Genomic DNA, 20,028 nt, shown 5'->3' with positions numbered 1-20,028 from the left:
TATATTATAATATTCTGCAGTAGATGAGCTGTATACTGTATATAATATTCTGCAGTAGATAAGCTGTATATATAATATTCTACAGCAGGTGAGCTGTATATTATAATATTCTACAACAGATGAGCTGTATATTATAATATTCTGCAGCAGATGAGCTGTATATTATAATATTCTGCAGTAGATGAGCTGTATATATAATATTCTTCAGCAGATAAGCTGTATATTATAATATTCTGCAGCAGATGAGCTGTATATTATAATATTCTGCAGTAGATGAGCTGCATATTATAATATTCTGAAGCAGGTGAGCTGTATATTATAATATTCTGCAGAAGATGAGCTGTATATTATAATATTCTGCAGTAGATTAGCTGTATATTATAATATTCTGCAGTAGATGAGCTGTATACTGTATATAATATTCTGCAGTAGATAAGCTGTATATATAATATTCTACAGCAGGTGAGCTGTATATTATAATATTCTACAGCAGATGAGCTGTATATTATAATATTCTGTAGCAGGTGAGCTGTATATTATAATATTCTGCAGAAGATGAGCTGTATATATAATATTCTGCAGAAGATGAGCTGTATATTATAATATTCTGCAGTAGATGAGCTGTATATTATAATATTCTGCAGCAGGTGAGCTGTATATTATAATATTCTGCAGTAGATGATCTGTATATTATAATATTCTGCAGTAAATGAGCTGTATATTATAATATTCTGCAGCAGGTGAGCTGTATATTATAATATTCTGTAGTAGATGAGCTGTATATATAATATTCTGCAGTAGATGAGCTGTATATTATAATATTCTGCAGTAGATGATCTGTATATTATAATATTCTGCAGTAGAAGAGCTGTATATTATAATATTCTGCAGCAGGTGAGCTGTATATTATAATATTCTGCAGCAGATGAGCTGTATATTATAATATTCTGCAGTAGATGAGCTGTATATTATAATATTCTGCAGAAGATGCGCTGTATATTATAATATTCTGCAGTAGATGCACTGTATATTATAATATTCTGCAGCAGGTGAGCTGTATATTTTAATATTCTGCAGTAGATGAGTTATATATTATAATATTCTGCAGATGAGCTGTATATTATAATATTTTGCAGTAGATGAGCTGTATATTATAATATTCTGCAGAAGATGAGCTGTATATTATAATATTCTGCAGTAGATGAGCTGTATATATAATATTCTGCAGTAGATGAGCTGTATATTATAATGTTCTGCAGTAGATGAGCTGTATATTATATTCTGTAGCAGGTGAGCTGTATATTATAATATTCTGCAGAAGATGAGCTGTATATATAATGTTCTGCAGTAGATGAGATGTATATTATAATATTCTGCAGTAGATGAGCTGTATCGTAATGCGCCTGCTGTGAAGGAGGCGCGCAACTCAGGAGAAGGAGGACACCGCACGGGATCGCAGGAAGGTAAGAGGTGTGTGTGTGTGTGTGTAATGGTCTGGACACACAAGGGGGGGCCCAGCTGGACAGACCCACAAGGGGGGGCCCAGCTGGACAGACACACAAGGGGGGGCCCAGCTGGACAGACACACAAGGGGGGGCCAAGCTGGACAGACACACAAGGGGGGGGGCCCAGCTGGACAGACACACGAGGGGGGGCCCAGCTGGACGGACACACGAGGGGGGGCCCAGCTGGACACACGAGGGGGGGCCCAGCTGGACACACGAGGGGGGGCCAAGCTGGACACACGAGGGGGGGCCAAGCTGGACACACGAGGGGGGAACCCTGGCTGGACACGCAAGGGGGGGGGCCCTGGCTGGACACGCAAGGGGGGGAGCCTTGGCTGGACACGCAAGGGGGGAGCCCTGGCTGGACACGCAAGGGAGGGGAGCCCTGGCTGGACACACAAGGGGGAGCCCTGGCAGGACACACAAGGGGGAAGCAAGGTGGACCCAGGCAAAGGGGGGTGGGCAGGATGGGTATATGGGGGGCAGGCTTAACCAAAGAAGCCCTTTAATGCAAACTACCGTAATTGTACATCCCAGTTAGAGTGGTGCACAGTAGATGTGCAGGAGCCGCCAGTCAATGCTCCACTATAACAGGGATAGCGGATAACAGATATTTGCATATGGCTGTAGGTGGGCCCCTGGAGTCAATTCTCCCTGTGGGCCCCAGACACCCCAGTCCGACCCTGTCTGCAGTAGATGAGCTGTATATTATAATATTCTGCAGAAGATGAGCTGTATATTATAATATTCTGCAGCAGGTGAGCTGTATATTATAATATTCTGCTGTAGATGAGCTGTATATTATAATATTCTGTAGATGAGCTGTATATTATAATATTCTGCAGTAGATGAGCTGTATATATAATATTCTGCAGCAGGTGAGCTGTATATTATAATATTCTGCAGAAGATGAGCTGTATATTATAATATTCTGCAGTAGATGAGCTGTATATTATAATATTCTGCAGTAGATGAGCTGTATATATAATATTCTGCAGTAGATGAGCTGTATATTATAATATTCTGCAGCAGGTGAGCTGTATATTATAATATTATACAGTAGATGAGCTATATATTATAATATTCTGCAGTAGATGAGCTGTATATATAATATTCTGCAGTAGATGAGCTGTATATTATAATATTCTGCAGAAGATGAGCTGTATATTATAATATTCTGCAGTAGATGAGCTGTATATTATAATATTCTTCAGCAGATAAGCTGTATATTATAATATTCTGCAGCAGGTGAGCTGTATATTATAATATTCTGCAGTAGATGAGCTGTATATATAATATTCTGCAGTAGATGAGCTGTATATTATAATATTCTGCAGTATATGAGCTGTATATTATAATATTCTGCAGAAGATGAGCTGTATATTATAATATTCTGCAGTAGATGAGCTGTATATTATAATATTCTGCAGCAGGTGAGCTGTATATTATAATATTCTGCAGTAGATGAGCTGTATATTATAATATTCTGCAGCAGGTGAGCTGTATATTATAATATTCTGCAGTATATGAGCTGTATATTATAATATTCTTCAGTAGATGAGCTGTATATATAATATTCTGCAGAAGATGAGCTGTATATTATAATATTCTGTAGTAGATGAGCTGTATATATAATATTCTGCAGAAGATGAGCTGTATACTATAATATTCGGCAGTAGATGAGCTGTATATTATAATATTCTGCAGAAGATGAGCTGTATATTGTAATATTCTGCAGCAGATGAGTTGTATATTATAATATTCTGCAGTAGATGAGTTGTATATTATAATATTCTGCAGTAGATGAGCTGTATATTATAATATTCTGCAGAAGATGAGCTGTATATATAATATTCTGCAGCAGATGAGTTGTATATTATAATATTCTGCAGTACATGAGCTGTATATTATAATATTCTGCAGAAGATGAGCTGTATATTATAATATTCTGCAGTAGATGAGCTGTATATTATAATATTCTGCAGCAGGTGAGCTGTATATTATAATATTCTGCAGTAGATGAGCTGTATATTATAATATTCTGCAGTAGATGAGCTGTATATTATAATATTCTGCAGCAGGTGAGCTGTATATATAATATTCTGCAGTAGATGAGCTGTATATTATAATATTCTGCAGCAGGTGAGCTGTATATATAATATTCTGCAGTAGATGAGCTGTATATTATAATATTCTGCAGTAGATGAGCTGTATATATAATATTCTGCAGCAGATGAGCTGTATATTATAATATTCTGCAGTAGATGAGCTGTATATATAATATTCTGCAGCAGATGAGCTGTATATTATAATATTCTGCAGTACATGAGCTGTATATTATAATATTCTGCAGCAGATGAGTTGTATATTATAATATTCTGCAGCAGGTGAGCTGTATATATAATATTCTGCAGTAGATGAGCTGTATATTATAATATTCTGCAGCAGGTGAGCTGTATATATAATATTCTGCAGTAGATGAGCTGTATATTATAATATTCTGCAGTAGATGAGCTGTATATATAATATTCTGCAGCAGATGAGCTGTATATTATAATATTCTGCAGTACATGAGCTGTATATTATAATATTCTGCAGCAGATGAGTTGTATATTATAATATTCTGCAGTAGATGAGCTGTATATTATAATATTCTGCAGTAGATGAGCTGTATATTATAATATTCTGCAGAAGATGAGCGTTATATTATAATATTCTGCAGAAGATGAGCTTTATATTATAATATTTTGCAGTAGATGAGCTGTATATTATAATATTCTGCAGCAGATGAGTTGTATAATATAATATTCTGCAGTAGATGAGCTGTATATATAATATTATGCTGCAGGTGAGCTGTATAATATTTTGCAGTAGATGAGCTGTATATTATAATATTCTGCAGAAGTTGAGCTGTATATTATAATATTTTGCAGCAGATGAGCTGTATATTATAATATTCTGCAGTAGATGAGCTGTATATTATAATATTCTGCCGTAGATGCGCTATATATTATAATATTCTGCAGTAGATGCGCTGTATATTATAATATTCTGCAGCAGGTGAGCTGTATATTTTAATATTCTGCAGTAGATGAGCTGTATATTTTAATATTCTGCAGTAGATGAGCTGTATATTATAATATTCTGTAGCAGGTGAGCTGTATATTATAATATTTTGCAGAAGATGAGCTGTATATATAATATTCTGCAGTAGATGAGCTGTATATTATAATATTCTGTAGCAGGTGAGCTGTATATTATAATATTCTGCAGTAGATGAGCTGTATATTTTAATATTCTGCAGTAGATGAGCTGTATATTATAATATTCTGCAGTAGATGAGTTGTATATTATAATATTCTGCAGTAGATGAGATGGATATTATAATATTCTGCAGTAGATGAGCTGTATATTATAATATTCTGCAGCAGGTGAGCTGTATATATAATATTCTGCAGAAGATGAGCTGTATATATAATATTCTGCAGCAGGTGAGCTGTATATTATAATATTCTGCAGAAGATGAGCTGTATATTATAATATTCTGCAGCAGGTGAGCTGTATATATAATATTCTGCAGTAGATGAGCTGTATATTATAATATTCTGCAGCAGGTGAGCTGTATATATAATATTCTGCAGAAGATGAGCTGTATATATAATATTCTGCAGCAGGTGAGCTGTATATTATAATATTCTGCAGTAGATGAGCTGTATATATAATATTCTGCAGTAGATGAGATGTATATTATAATATTCTGCAGTAGATGCGCTGTATATTATAATATTCTGCAGCAGGTGAGCTGTATATTTTAATCTGCAGTAGATGAGCTGTATATTATAATATTCTGCAGTAGATGAGCTGTATATTATAATATTCTGCAGTAGATGAGCTGTATATTATAATATTCTGCAGCAGGTGAGCTGTATGTTATAATATTCTGCAGTAGATGAGCTGTATATATAATATTCTGCAGTAGATGAGCTGTATATTATAATATTCTGCAGAAGATGAGCTGTATATTATAATATTCTGCAGTAGATGAGCTGTATATATAATATTCTGCAGAAGATGAGCTGTATATTATAATATTCTGCAGAAGATGAGCTGTATATATAATATTCTGCAGTAGATGAGCTGTATATATAATATTCTGCAGAAGATGAGTTGTATATATAATATTCTGCAGTAGATGAGCTGTATATATAATATTCTGCAGTAGATGAGCTGTATATTATAATATTCTGCAGTAGATGAGCTGTATATTATAATATTCTGCAGTAGATGAGCTATATATTATAATATTCTGCAGTAGATGAGCTGTATATTATAATATTCTGCAGTAGATGAGCTGTATATTATAATATTCTGCAGAAGATGAGCTGTATATTATAATATTCTGCAGTATATGAGCTGTATATATTATAATATTCTGCAGTAGATGAGCTGTATATATAATATTCTGCAGTAGATGAGCTGTATATATAATATTCTGCAGTAGATGAGTTGTATATATAATATTCTGCAGCAGATGAGCTGTATTTTATAATATTCTGCAGTAGATGAGCTGTATATTATAATATTCTGTAGTAGATGAGCTGTATATTATAATATTCTGCAGCAGGTGAGCTGTATATTATAATATTCTGTAGTAGATGAGCTGTATATTATAATATTCTGCAGTAGATGAGCTGTATATTATAATATTCTGCAGTAGATGAGCTGTATATTATAATATTCTGCAGAAGATGAGCTGTATATTATAATATTCTGCAGTAGATGAGTTGTATATTATAATATTCTGTAGCATTGAGCTGTATATTATAATATTCTGCAGTAGATGAGCTGTATATTATAATATTCTGTAGCATTGAGCTGTATATTATAATATTCTGCAGTAGATGAGCTGTATATATAATATTCTGCAGAAGATGAGCTGTATATTATAATATTCTGCAGTAGATGAGCTGTATATTATAATATTCTGCAGAAGATGAGCTGTATATATAATATTCTGCAGTAGATGAGTTGTATATATAATATTCTGCAGCAGATGAGCTGTATTTTATAATATTCTGCAGTAGATGAGCTGTATATTATAATATTCTGCAGCAGATGAGCTGTATATTATAATATTCTGCAGTAGATGAGCTGTATATTACAATATTCTGTAGTAGATGAGCTGTATATTATAATATTCTGCAGCAGGTGAGCTGTATATTATAATATTCTGCAGTAGATGAGCTGTATATTATAATATTCTGCAGAAGATGAGCTGTATATTATAATATTCTGCAGTAGATGAGCTGTATATTATAATATTCTGCAGTAGATGAGCTGTATATATAATATTCTGCAGAAGATGAGCTGTATATTATAATATTTTGCAGTAGATGAGCTGTATATTATAATATTCTGTAGCATTGAGCTGTATATTATAATATTCTGCAGTAGATGAGCTGTATATATAATATTCTGCAGAAGATGAGCTGTATATTATAATATTCTGCAGTAGATGAGTTGTATATTATAATATTCTGCAGAAGATGAGCTGTATATATAATATTCTGCAGTAGATGAGCTGTATATTATAATATTCTGCAGTAGATGAGCTGTATATATAATATTCTGCAGAAGATGAGCTGTATATTATAATATTCTGCAGAAGATGAGCAGTATATTATAATATTCTACAGAAGATGAGCTGTATATTATAATATTCTGCAGAAGATGAGCTATATATTATAATATTCTGCAGAAGATGAGCTGTATATTATAATATTCTGCAGTAGATGAGTTGTATATATAATATTCTGCAGCAGATGAGCTGTATATTATAATATTCTGCAGTAGATGAGCTGTATATTATAATATTCTGCAGTAGATGAGCTGTATATTATAATATTCTGCAGTAGATGAGTTGTATATTATAATATTCTGCAGCAGATGAGCTGTATATTATAATATTCTGTAGTAGATGAGCTGTATATTATAATATTCTGCAGTAGATGAGCTGTATATTATAATATTCTGTAGTAGATGAGCTGTATATTATATTATTCTGCAGTAGATGAGCTGTATATTATAATATTCTGCAGTAGATGAGCTGTATATTATAATATTCTGCAGTAGATGAGTTGTATATATAATATTCTGCAGCAGATGAGCTGTATATTATAATATTCTGCAGTAGATGAGCTGTATATTATAATATTCTGCAGTAGATGAGCTGTATATTATAATATTCTGTAGTAGATGAGCTGTATATTATATTATTCTGCAGTAGATGAGCTGTATATTATAATATTCTGTAGTAGATGAGCTGTATATTATAATATTCTGCAGCAGGTGAGCTGTATATTATAATATTCTGCAGTAGATGAGCTGTATATTATAATATTCTGCAGAAGATGAGCTGTATATTATAATATTCTGCAGTAGATGAGTTGTATATTATAATATTCTGTAGCATTGAGCTGTATATTATAATATTCTGCAGTAGATGAGCTGTATATATAATATTCTGCAGAAGATGAGCTGTATATTATAATATTCTGCAGTAGATGAGTTGTATATTATAATATTCTGCAGAAGATGAGCTGTATATATAATATTCTACAGTAGATGAGCTGTATATTATAATATTCTGCAGTAGATGAGCTGTATATATAATATTCTGCAGAAGATGAGCTGTATATTATAATATTCTGCAGAAGATGAGCAGTATATTATAATATTCTGCAGAAGATGAGCTGTACATTATAATATTCTGCAGAAGATGAGCTGTATATTATAATATTTTGCAGTAGATGAGTTGTATATTATAATATTCTGTAGCATTGAGCTGTATATTATAATATTCTGCAGTAGATGAGCTGTATATATAATATTCTGCAGAAGATGAGCTGTATATTATAATATTCTGCAGTAGATGAGTTGTATATTATAATATTCTGCAGAAGATGAGCTGTATATATAATATTCTGCAGTAGATGAGCTGTATATTATAATATTCTGCAGTAGATGAGCTGTATATATAATATTCTGCAGAAGATGAGCTGTATATTATAATATTCTGCAGAAGATGAGCAGTATATTATAATATTCTGCAGAAGATGAGCTGTACATTATAATATTCTGCAGAAGATGAGCTGTATATTATAATATTCTGCAGTAGATGAGCTGTATATTATAATATTCTGCAGTAGATGACCTGTATATATAATATTCTGCAGAAGATGAGCTGTATATATAATATTCTGCAGTAGATGAGCTGTATATTATAATATTCTGCAGTAGATGAGCTGTATATTATAATATTCTGCAGTAGATGAGCTGTATATATAATATTCTGCAGTAGATGAGCTGTATATTATAATATTCTGCAGTAGATGAGCTGTATATATAATATTCTGCAGAAGATGAGCTGTATATTATAATATTCTGCAGAAGATGAGCAGTATATTATAATATTCTGCAGAAGATGAGCTGTATATTATAATATTCTGCAGAAGATGAGCTGTATATTATAATATTCTGCAGTAGATGAGTTGTATATATAATATTCTGCAGCAGATGAGCTGTATATTATAATATTCTGCAGTAGATGAGTTGTATATATAATATTCTGCAGCAGATGAGCTGTATATTATAATATTCTGCAGTAGATGAGCTGTATATTATAATATTCTGCAGTAGATGAGCTGTATATTATAATATTCTGCAGTAGATGAGTTGTATATTATAATATTCTGCAGCAGATGAGCTGTATATTATAATATTCTGCAGTAGATGAGCTGTATATTATAATATTCTGCAGTAGATTAGTTGTATATTATAATATTCTGCACAAGATGAGCTGTATATATAATATTCTGCAGTAGATAAGCTGTATATATAATATTCTGCAGTAGATGAGCTGTATATTATAATATTCTGCAGCAGGTGAGCTGTATATTATAATATTCTGCAGTAGATGAGCTGTATATTATAATATTCTGCAGAAGATGAGCTGTATATTATAATATTCTGCAGAAGATGAGCAGTATATTATAATATTCTGCAGTAGATGAGCTGTATATTATAATATTCTGCAGTAGATGAGTTGTATATATAATATTCTGCAGCAGATGAGCTGTATATTATAATATTCTGCAGTAGATGAGTTGTATATTATAATATTCTGCAGATGAGTTGTATATTATAATATTCTGCAGTAGATGAGTTGTATATTATAATATTCTGCAGAAGATGAGCTGTTTATTATATTATTCTGCAGTAGATGAGTTGTATATTATAATATTCTGCAGAAGATGAGCTGTTTATTATATTATTCTGCAGTAGATGAGTTGTATATTATAATATTCTGCAGCAGGTGAGCTGTATATTATAATATTCTGCAGTAGATGAGTTGTATATTATAATATTCTGCAGTAGATGAGCTGTATATTATAATATTCTGCAGAAGATGAGCTGTATATTATAATATTCGGCAGAAGATGAGCTGTATATTATAATATTCTGTAGTAGATGAGCTGTATATATAATATTCTGCAGTAGATGAGCTGTATATTATAATATTCTGCAGTAGATTAGTTGTATATTATAATATTCGGCAGAAGATGAGCTGTATATTATAATATTCTGCAGAAGATGAGCTGTATATATAATATTCTGCAGAAGATGAGCTGTATATATAATATTCTGCAGTAGATGAGCTGTATATTATAATATTCTGCAGAAGATGAGCTGTATATTATAATATTCTGCAGTAGATGAGCTGTATATATAATATTCTACAGTAGATGAGCTGTATATATAATATTCTGCAGTAGATGAGCTGTATATTATAATATTCTGCAGTAGATGAGCTGTATATTATAATATTCTGCAGAAGATGAGCTGTATATATAATATTCTGCAGTAGATGAGCTGTATATTATAATATTCTGCAGTAGATGAGCTGTATATTATAATATTCTGCAGAAGATGAGCTGGATTTTATAATATTCTGCAGCGGAGGATGGAGGAGCGGAGGACGGAGGGGAGGACGGAGCGGAGGACAGAGCGGAGGACGGAGGGGAGGGCGGAGCGGAGGACGGAGGGGAGGACGGAGGGGAGGGCGGAGGGGAGGACGGAGCGGAGGACGGAGCGGAAGACGGAGGGGAGGGCGGAGCGGAGGACGGAGGGGAGGACGGAGCGGAGGACGGAGGGGAGGGCGGAGCGGAGGACGGAGGGGAGGACGGAGGGGAGGACGGAGGGGAGGACGGAGGGGAGGGCGGAGCGGAGGACGGAGGGGAGGACGGAGCGGAGGACGGAGGGGAGGACGGAGTGGAGGGCGGAGGGGAGGGCGGAGCGGAGGACAGAGGGGAGGTCGGAGGGGAGGCCGGAGCGGAGGCCGGAGGGGACACTTCTCTGCGGCTTGATAAGAGACGTATCTGAGCCGCCATGGGCCCCGCGAGGGAGTACAGAGACGCCGTCTATTCCTGGCAGCGGCCTCCGGCTTCCTCAGGGGCTTTCTGTGGCGGAATCCGCCTGTGAGAGGCGCAGTGTGAACACAGCCTTACTGGCAGACACTGCGAGACTCTGTGCTGGACCCCACAATGTAACACGGGTATCCCCCGCTGAGAATAACCACAAGAGCCCAGCAGGGACACAGGAAACCCCGTGCTTTTATGTATCTTGGAGCCTACAGATTTACGTTACATAAGATAAAACAGATGAGACCCCCCAGGGATGAAATCCTATAACCCCCCCTATAAAGCGCAGCCAAGCTCCTCCCCTGTACAGTGATAACAGGACTATTATAGCGCTATTACAGGCGAGTAGGTAACGTGTCTCCAGCCAATAAGAGCGGCCCGTCCATTATCCAATCAGATTACAGAGGTGCCGGGGCAGCGACCAATCAGGACGCGCTGATGACAGTTCTGGATCGGCGGTCCCGGCTTCCCGTCCGTGCTCTTTATCGGTGTCCGCTCCGCTCTCAGGAGCGGCTGTCAGGCGGTGTCTAGTAACCGTCTGTGAATACGTTCCCGGCTTCCCTGCCTGTTACGCTGCTGGTGGAGGGCGGTTTGTGTTATGGCGTCTTATTACCTCCGTTACATGACAAGCGCTGGCTTGTCAGCTGCCGTGAGACTACAACTCCCAGCATGCCCGCCTATGTCCTGATGGTGCTGGTGTGCCGGGAGCTGTAATGTCGCCATGTTGGCTCTCCTGTGGCTTACTCTAGTCTTGCGCTGCCGCTAGACACCAGTAGGGGGAGCCCTGCGCATAGGATTTCATATATGGGCTCTATAACACAAGTCTGTTCCCCGGGCTCCCCCTGGTGGTGGATGCAGGTATAGCATGGGGCTGAATGATGAGCTGCTCTTCGCCCGGCTTCTGTAGTTAGAGAGAAACCTCCCTACTAATTCTCTGGGGTTTCCTCTTCTCCTTGTCTCTACAGTCTGTGGTAGTGCAGATGAATCATGTACTGCTAAATACATGGACCTGATGCATGAAGACTAGTGATGAGCGAGCATGCTCTCTACTGCTCGGTGCTCGCCCCAGCATCTCACTGCTCGAGATGCTCCACGCTCGCCGAGTATTTCCGGGGTTGCTCGGCGGGAGCTTGAGTCCCCTCCCTGCGTGTTTGTTGCTCTTTACCGAGCTAATGAACATGCAGGGATTGCCTTGTCACTCATTGTAATGCCGCAGCCATGTTGGTTGTGGCATTACAGTGATTGGCTGGCCGCACAGAGTCATCAGGTCTATATCAGACCTGGGGCCGCTGTGCTCGTCAGTCACTCCGGAATCAGACAGTGGAGGGAGAGCAGGTAGATCTGTGGCTCACACCGCCGAGCCTAAAGCCAGGCATGGACATGTGTGACAATTGCCGGACCCTGGTGGCAGCTCTGAGGCGAGCTCACACACGTACCATGCCTGGCCCATGTGCTTAACCTCGTGGTTCAGCGCTGTCTCAAATCCTACCTGGAGCTGCCGGATCTGCTTGTTAAAGTACGCCGCCTGTGTGCCCATTTTAGAAAATCACCTCCAGCTTCCGCCGCCCTTGCCGTGTTTCAGCAGCGTTTGCAGCTTCCGGCTCATAGACTGGTGTGTGATGTCCCTACGCATTGGAACTCTACACTGCAGATGTTGGGAAGGATTTGTGAGCAGAAGAGGGCAGTTGTTGACTACCAGCATCAACAAGGCCGTCGGTATTCAGTTCAGACTCCACACATTACACCTCAGGAGTGGACATGGATGTCAGACATATCCTCCAAAACTTTGAGGACTCCACCAAGATGGTGAGTGGCGATGACGCCATAATTAGGCTATGTGCCCACGATGCAGAAATGAAGCAGAAAATTTCTGCATCATTTCTGCATCTCCCTGGCAGATTATGCATGCGTTTTTCCTGCCAAATACATGCGGATTTGAAGCGTTTTCACATGCATTTCCGCATGCGGATTGACAAGCGCTTTCCAGGCGATTTTAGCATCACTTGGAAAGTGCTTGACAACTAGGTCACACTATATAAATCCATGCAACCAGCATGGATTTATATAGTGTGACCGTAAGAATGTTTAAAAATAAAAAAATAAACCTATACTTACCCTCCGATGGCCCGGCGTGTGTAGCTGCGCTCGCTTCTGTCTGCTAGCTGATCGCAGGACACTGCACTGAAGGGCCTGCGGTCACATGACTGTGACGTCACCGCAGGTCCTTCAGTCCTGCCCGCAAGCAAAGGGAAGGAGACTGGGGGCCGTCGAAAGGTGAATATAAACTTTATTTTTTATTTTATTCTTTTTTTTACCACATTCTTCAAGCAGAAGGTTGACACTATCAGACAAATCTTTTGACTAAAGTCCCCACAGCCCCTCCTCACACCTACTCAACCATCCTCCTCCAAAACCAGCTTCTCCACTATTACAGACAATCAACTCTCCTCTTTACTCTCCAAGTCACACCTCACCACCTGCAAACTTGACCCAGTCCCGTCCCACCTCATCCCTAACCTTAACACTATTCTCATCCCAACCCTAACCCACCTTTTCAACCTGTCACTAACAACTGGTGTCTTCCCCTCATGCTTCAAACATGCCTCAATCACACCCATCCTCAAAAAGCCATCCCTTGACCCATCCTCAAAGTCTTCGGCTGAGATGAGAGGAGATGAAGGAGGCGCTGGGGGACGGAGGAGAGAACTGAAAGTTTTGAATAGCTGTTTAGGGTTGTGAGACAGGGAGGATATGAGAGATGAGAAGTATGTTTGTTTTGCTGCAGTAAGTGTGGACTTGAAGGTAGTGAGGGACTGTTAGAATGCAATGAAGTGCTCGTTGGAGTGGGACCTTTTCCATTTCCACTCAGCAACCCTGGAGGCCCTTCGCAGTTCTTTAGTCAGGTTGGTGTGCCAGGGTTGCCGGTTGAATGGGCGAGCTGTGATAAGTGTGAGGGGGCGACCGATTTGAGAGCTGCAGCTATTGAGTGAGGTGTTATATAAAGTGGCAGCAGCATTGGCATTGTGTAATGAACTTATTCCTGTGAGAGGGAGAACGGATTCAGAGATTGAGTGTAGGTCAAGGTGTTTGAGATTTCTGTGAGGGTGTGCAAGTTTGTGGAGTGTGGCTTGTGTACCTGGAGAGGAGAGGTAAGAGAATGTAAGTTTTGGTCAGAAAGAGGGAGAGGTGAGCTTGAGAGGTTAGATAGGGAACAGAGGAGGGTGAAGATGAGGTCCAGTGTGTGGCCATCTTTGTGAGTGGGGGCTGAAGACCATTGAGCAAGGCTGAAGGAGGAAGTGAGGAATAGAAGCTTCGAGACAGATGAGTGGGAAGTGTCAATGGGGATGTTGAAGTCACCCATGATGATAGTGGGGATGTCATCGGAAAGGAAATTAAGCAGCCAGGTGTTGAAGTGGTCAAAGAAGGTGGTGGCTAGTCCTGGGGAGCGGTAAAAGACAGCCAGTTGGAGGGGGGAGTAGATGAGCACACAGTGTACTTCAAAGGAGGGGAGAGTAATGGAGAGTGGCAGTGGGATATGGGTGAAGGAGCAGCTGCCTGACAGGAGAAAACCTACTCCTCCACCATGCTTGAAATTGGAGCGGGGTGTGTGAGAAAGATGGAATCCACCGTACGAAAGTGCAGCTGGGGACGGCGTGTCAGAGGTGGTGAGCCAGGTATCGGTGATGCCGATGAAGGAGAGTTTGTTAGTAATGAAAAGATCATGGATGTAGGAAAGTTTGTTGCACACGGAGCGAGCATTGCATAGAGCTCCTGTTAGTGGGACTGGGGAGGCGGGGGCTGGGTGGATGGGAATAAGGTTAGAAGGGTTGCGAGAGTTTGTGACAGATCGTGGATAGGAGGTGGAAGTGACTATATGACAGAAATACCCAACAGTGACAGCATTCTAAAAACTGCACCCCTCAAGGTGCTAAAAACAGCATTCAAGAAATTTATTAACCCTTCAGGTGCTTCACAGGAATTTTTGGAATGTGGAAGAAAAAAATGAACATTTAACATTTTTCACAAAAATGATCTTTTAGCCCCAAATTTTTTATTTTCACAAGGGTAAGAGGAGAAAATGGACCCCAAAACTTGTTGTGCAATTTCTCCTGAGTACGCCGATACCTGATATGTGGGGAAAAACCACTGTTTGCGCGCACGGCAGGGTTCAGAAGGGAAGGAGCACTGTGTGACTTTTTGAACGCAAAATTGGCTGGAATCGAGAGCGGACGCTATGTCGCATTTGGAGTGCCCCTGATGCACCTAAACAGTGGACATCCCCCACAAGTGACCCCATTTTGGAAACTAGACCCCCCAAGGATTTTATCAAGGGGTTGTTGTAGATCGGCTCACTTGGTTGCATGTAGCAGTACACAGGAACATTGTCTCTTTAAATCTTCTGCTGGGTTTATTAAGAATGCAGCATAAACCACAGCACAGATAGGCCAGGAATGCCGTGTTTGTTTATGCTATCAGGAAAAACAAAACATAACGTATGGCACAGTCCTTGTTGCTACGAGTAACCGTCCGCTTCAGGAACAAACAACTCAAGGTTTGTCTTTCCTTCACATGACAAAACAGCTCAGAGCTTTCACCTCCAAACCCACCCTACACACAAATGCTCTAAAAGGCTGGGATTTTATCCTCTGACCTCCTTCCTTTCTACAGGTGTTTAACCACCTTAGAACTAAAGATGGCTGAGTAACCCCTTCGTGTGCTGGAACCTTTTTCCTATAATTACTGGAGCTCCTAATCTCAGTGCTACACATCTTCCCTCCAGTACTTTGCCAGTGACTTTGTCACAGGGTATAGTGAACATTTTGAACCCAGAGGTACGACACAGAACACAGAGTTTGATAACATTATGTCATCATATTGAATATGTTGTCATTAGTCTTAAGCGCAAGTGCTCGCTACTTGAGTTTGCATCAGGTACTCAGGTATGAAACAAGTATCGCGGGGGCTCGAGTGACATGCTCGAGTCCCCGCCTCGCATGTTTCACGGTTTTTAGACACTCAAAAAAACAACAAAAAAAACCATGCAGGGATTGCCGATGCATAGCAGGCAATCCCCATGTGTTTTTTTCTTTTGGCTGTATAACAGCCGTGAAACATATGGGGCAGAGACTCGAGCATGTCACCTGAGCACCTGCGATACTCAGTGCATACCCGGCACCCGATGCATACTCAAGTAGCGAGCACTTGCGTTCAAGACTAGTCACCATATCGTCATCATTTTTTTTTTTTCTTTTGAAAAAATCCCAACCTCAACACAACCCTAACCCTAAAACAACCCTAAGGCCAGGGCCCCATTATCAGTATTGGGTCAGTATTGTTTCTCAGGAGTGGGAGACAAAACCAGGAGAGGAACAATCAGAGAAAAGGTATAATAGAAACAAGTCACCAACTCTGCATTTATCACCCACTCCTGGTTTTGGTTCCCACTCCTGAGAAAAATACTGACCAAATGCTGACCAGATACTGATAATGAGGCCGTGGTCTAACCGTAACTCTAATGCTAGAGCTTATTTTCTACGCTGTTCCTCGTGTGGTATAAGTGATTAGACGACTTTATTCTTCGGGTTGGTGCGATTACAACGATACCAGATTCATATTCATAAAAGATGCTTTTTTTGTAAAGACTAGTTTTTGCATCCCCATATTTTGATAGCTATAATATTTCCATATTTCGGCCGAGAGAGTCATGTCAGGGCTTGTTTTTTGCGGGACAAGTTGACGGTTTTATTGGTATCATTTTCGGGCACGTGACATTTTTTGATCGCTTTCTACTCCTATTTTTGGGAGGCAGAAGAAACAAAAATCAACAATTCAGGAATTGTTTTTTTACGCTGTTCCATGTGTGGTAAAATTGATAAGGCAGCTTTATTCTTCGGGTCAGTACATTTACTGCTATACTACATTTATATAGTTTTTTTATGTGTTGGCGCTTTTACACAATAAAAATGCATCTGAATTGATGATATTTCGCCAACGAGGAATTGGTCGTCACATTCCGGAGTTCTGTTCATCATACTTATCTGAATAAATACCAGTGACAGGCTGCTGTATGTTAATACAAGAGCTTTTTTGATATAGAGGTTTTTAAAATTAGTGGCTCCTCTCAATCCTTATATATTTATTATTGTTTTAAATAAATTATATACACATTTTTTATTGTTCATATATGCACTGTAGCACTTTCATTAGCGTATGGAAAGTATGATCAATTGTTATTCACTTTGTGTCGTTTACTTTTAGTTCACAATCATATATAGTACAGACCAAAAGTTTGGACACACCTCATTTAAAGATTTTTCTGTATTTTCATGACTATGAAAATTGTACATTCGCACTGAAGGAATCAAAACTATGAATTAACACATGTGGAATTATATACTTAACAAAAAAGTGTGAAACAACTGAAAATATGTCTTATATTCTAGGTTCTTCAAAGTAGCCACCTTTTGCTTTGATGACTGCTTTGCACACTCTTGGCATTCTCTTGATGAGCTTCATCTTTTGGTCTGTACTGTATATCTATAGTAAATCTAGCAGTAATACCATTCAGGAGATATAGATATACATGTATACACTCGTTTTGTGAATAACTTTTTGTGCAGCACCACAGCAGCAGGTATACAGGTATAGGGAGCTCACATCTAATGATAGTGTTACAGTGATATTATAGCTGGGCCTTAACGGGAATCTGTCAGCAGGTTTTTGCTATGTAATCTGACAGCAGCATGATGTAGGGACAGAGACCCTGATTCCAGCGATGTGCCACTTACTGGGTGCAGCAATTGTGATAGAATCACACTTTTCTCTGTAGCAGAGCTCAGATGTTGAGCCCTGTATAACCCTGAACACACCATTGATTGGCAGCTTTCTATGTACACTGTATATTGACAGAAAGCCGCTAACCAGTGATGGCGGTGTGGTTGGACTAGGAGACACGAGACACCTAGTCTTGTAGTGACAACGTCCTGCTGATAAAATACTGATTGTATTAAAACAGCAAAACACACCCAGTAATTGACACATCACTGGAATCAGACTCTCTACCCTTAACCTGCTGAAAGATTAAGAATAACTGGTTCCCGAGAAGCATCGAAAATCTACTTCACAGTCAGGATCCAGCACCCGCTCAATAGTGCACATTTTCATCAGGCAGGTGTCGTCAGGGCACCTACGAGATCTGCAGCAGTCGTACAGCTGTATGACACAGTCCCGCTGCTGGCGGAGCTATTCCTGATCCTGGCAGTTTAACCCCTTATACCCTACCGTCAGTAGCAACCACAGCATCTAGATGGTTTGGACAGAAGGAGAGGGAGATACGATTACAGTGCAGATGAGTTTCTATAGAAGTTGGGGTCCTAACAGTGACCCCCATGACTGACATCTTACTGCTCCTATTAGACCTTGACTGAAGAAAGGTCTATTAGGACACCGGTCAAAGTAATGTCACCTGCTCTGCAGCTATTAGAAATACCTAGGTCTGATTACTTTCCCATTTGCAAAATGTGATTTTGCGCTGCACCTACAGCAGCACTGTTTCACCATCATCATCAGTGACAGGACCTACAGCCTTTCCTGAGATTGATCAGTGGAGGAAGAAGCTTTCAGTTCCTTGTTCCACCATTCAGTTCACCCGTATGTCTCTGCTAACAGCTGATTGGACTGGTTAGTGCCACCAGCTGTGACATGCCACTGCCGCCTTGCACTGTGTGCAGGCACAGGAGGCTGAAGGAGGAGGGTCTGGCAGAAACTGGGTGTGGTGTTAGTTGTGACTTCATGACTAGTCTCCGAACAGAACACGAAAAGACTAGTCAGGATGTGACCAGGTCCTCCAAAATCAGGAGTGAGGCTGGTCACATGCTGAAGTATAGTATGTAGGCAACGGGGCAGAATGCTGACAGTGAGTATATTACAAGGGGGCAGCATTCTGCAACGTAGACACACACATTGAAAAGTATAAAAGCTCGGACAACCCCTTTAAAGAGGTATTCCTATTTTGGTAACACACACCATACACTTTTTGCACATAATGGTCCTAAGCCCAGAAGTAGCAGAATTCTCTACACTTGTCTCCACTAGTAGCAATGATATCACTCGATGCCTCGTAGACCTCCAGCTGAGAAATTGTCATTTCTCATTACACAAAACTTCATTTATGGACATCTATGGTGATTTCTTTGCCTGTGTGGATTGGATGGGCTGTTACCGACATCTGGTGAGAATTTCATGGCAATAGCACCTTTAGAAATATATTTACTGATGACAGCTTCTCTCAGAAGAAAAGGATTGGGCATGCTGCTATCCAATATGCCTGATCTTTCCTTCCCAGACATGAAGAAAGACCATACATGTTAGGTGGTGAATATGAGCAGGCTTGGTCCACATCCACCCAGTGAGTGTGAGCATTGTTACCGGGAGTTCACACTAATAAATCCCTTGTGCATTTGCAATGTGATCTACGAGCAGAGATTCATGGCTGACCCTATGATTCCCGCTGCAGGTTTAGGCTCTGTGCACACAGCGCCTTTATCAGGCCGGTACGCTCCACAACCCGTCTGAAGAACAACCACCCAATAAATAGATAGAATGACCATATACCCTGCAATGTAATCCGCCTCGCTGTGCACATGGTCAGTCCTTTAACCGTTTCACGTTTATGAAGAGGCCACACGGTTAGAAGTGACCGCTCCGTTCTCCAGGCGGTTTCTGCTCGGAGTTCTCCCTGTCTCGGTTTCTGCAGCTTCTTTCTGTAGTAAAGCTGAGCGGGTCGCCGGCATCTACAAGACGTGGTGCACACAGACCCTTATACTTATATCCAGAACACTGAGGACCACGGGAACATTTTTCTTGCACACGTGAAGATCACGGAGGTGTGAATGAGACCCCACTCGTATCCAAGGTGCGGAGCTCCGAACAGTCATCGTTTCTGGGGCGTCACCGGCAGATCTCTTCTAGGAGATCACAGTGGATCCGGAGATCTCCAGCATTTCTCCATCTTTATGTCTCACTATATTGTGGCTGATATCAGC

Source organism: Phyllobates terribilis, unplaced genomic scaffold, assembly GCF_046119375.1.
Source record: "Phyllobates terribilis strain yellow unplaced genomic scaffold, ASM4611937v1 Scaffold_79__1_contigs__length_6888602, whole genome shotgun sequence".
Lineage (NCBI taxonomy): Eukaryota > Metazoa > Chordata > Amphibia > Anura > Dendrobatidae > Phyllobates > Phyllobates terribilis.
Note: the sequence above shows the minus strand (reverse complement) of the source record.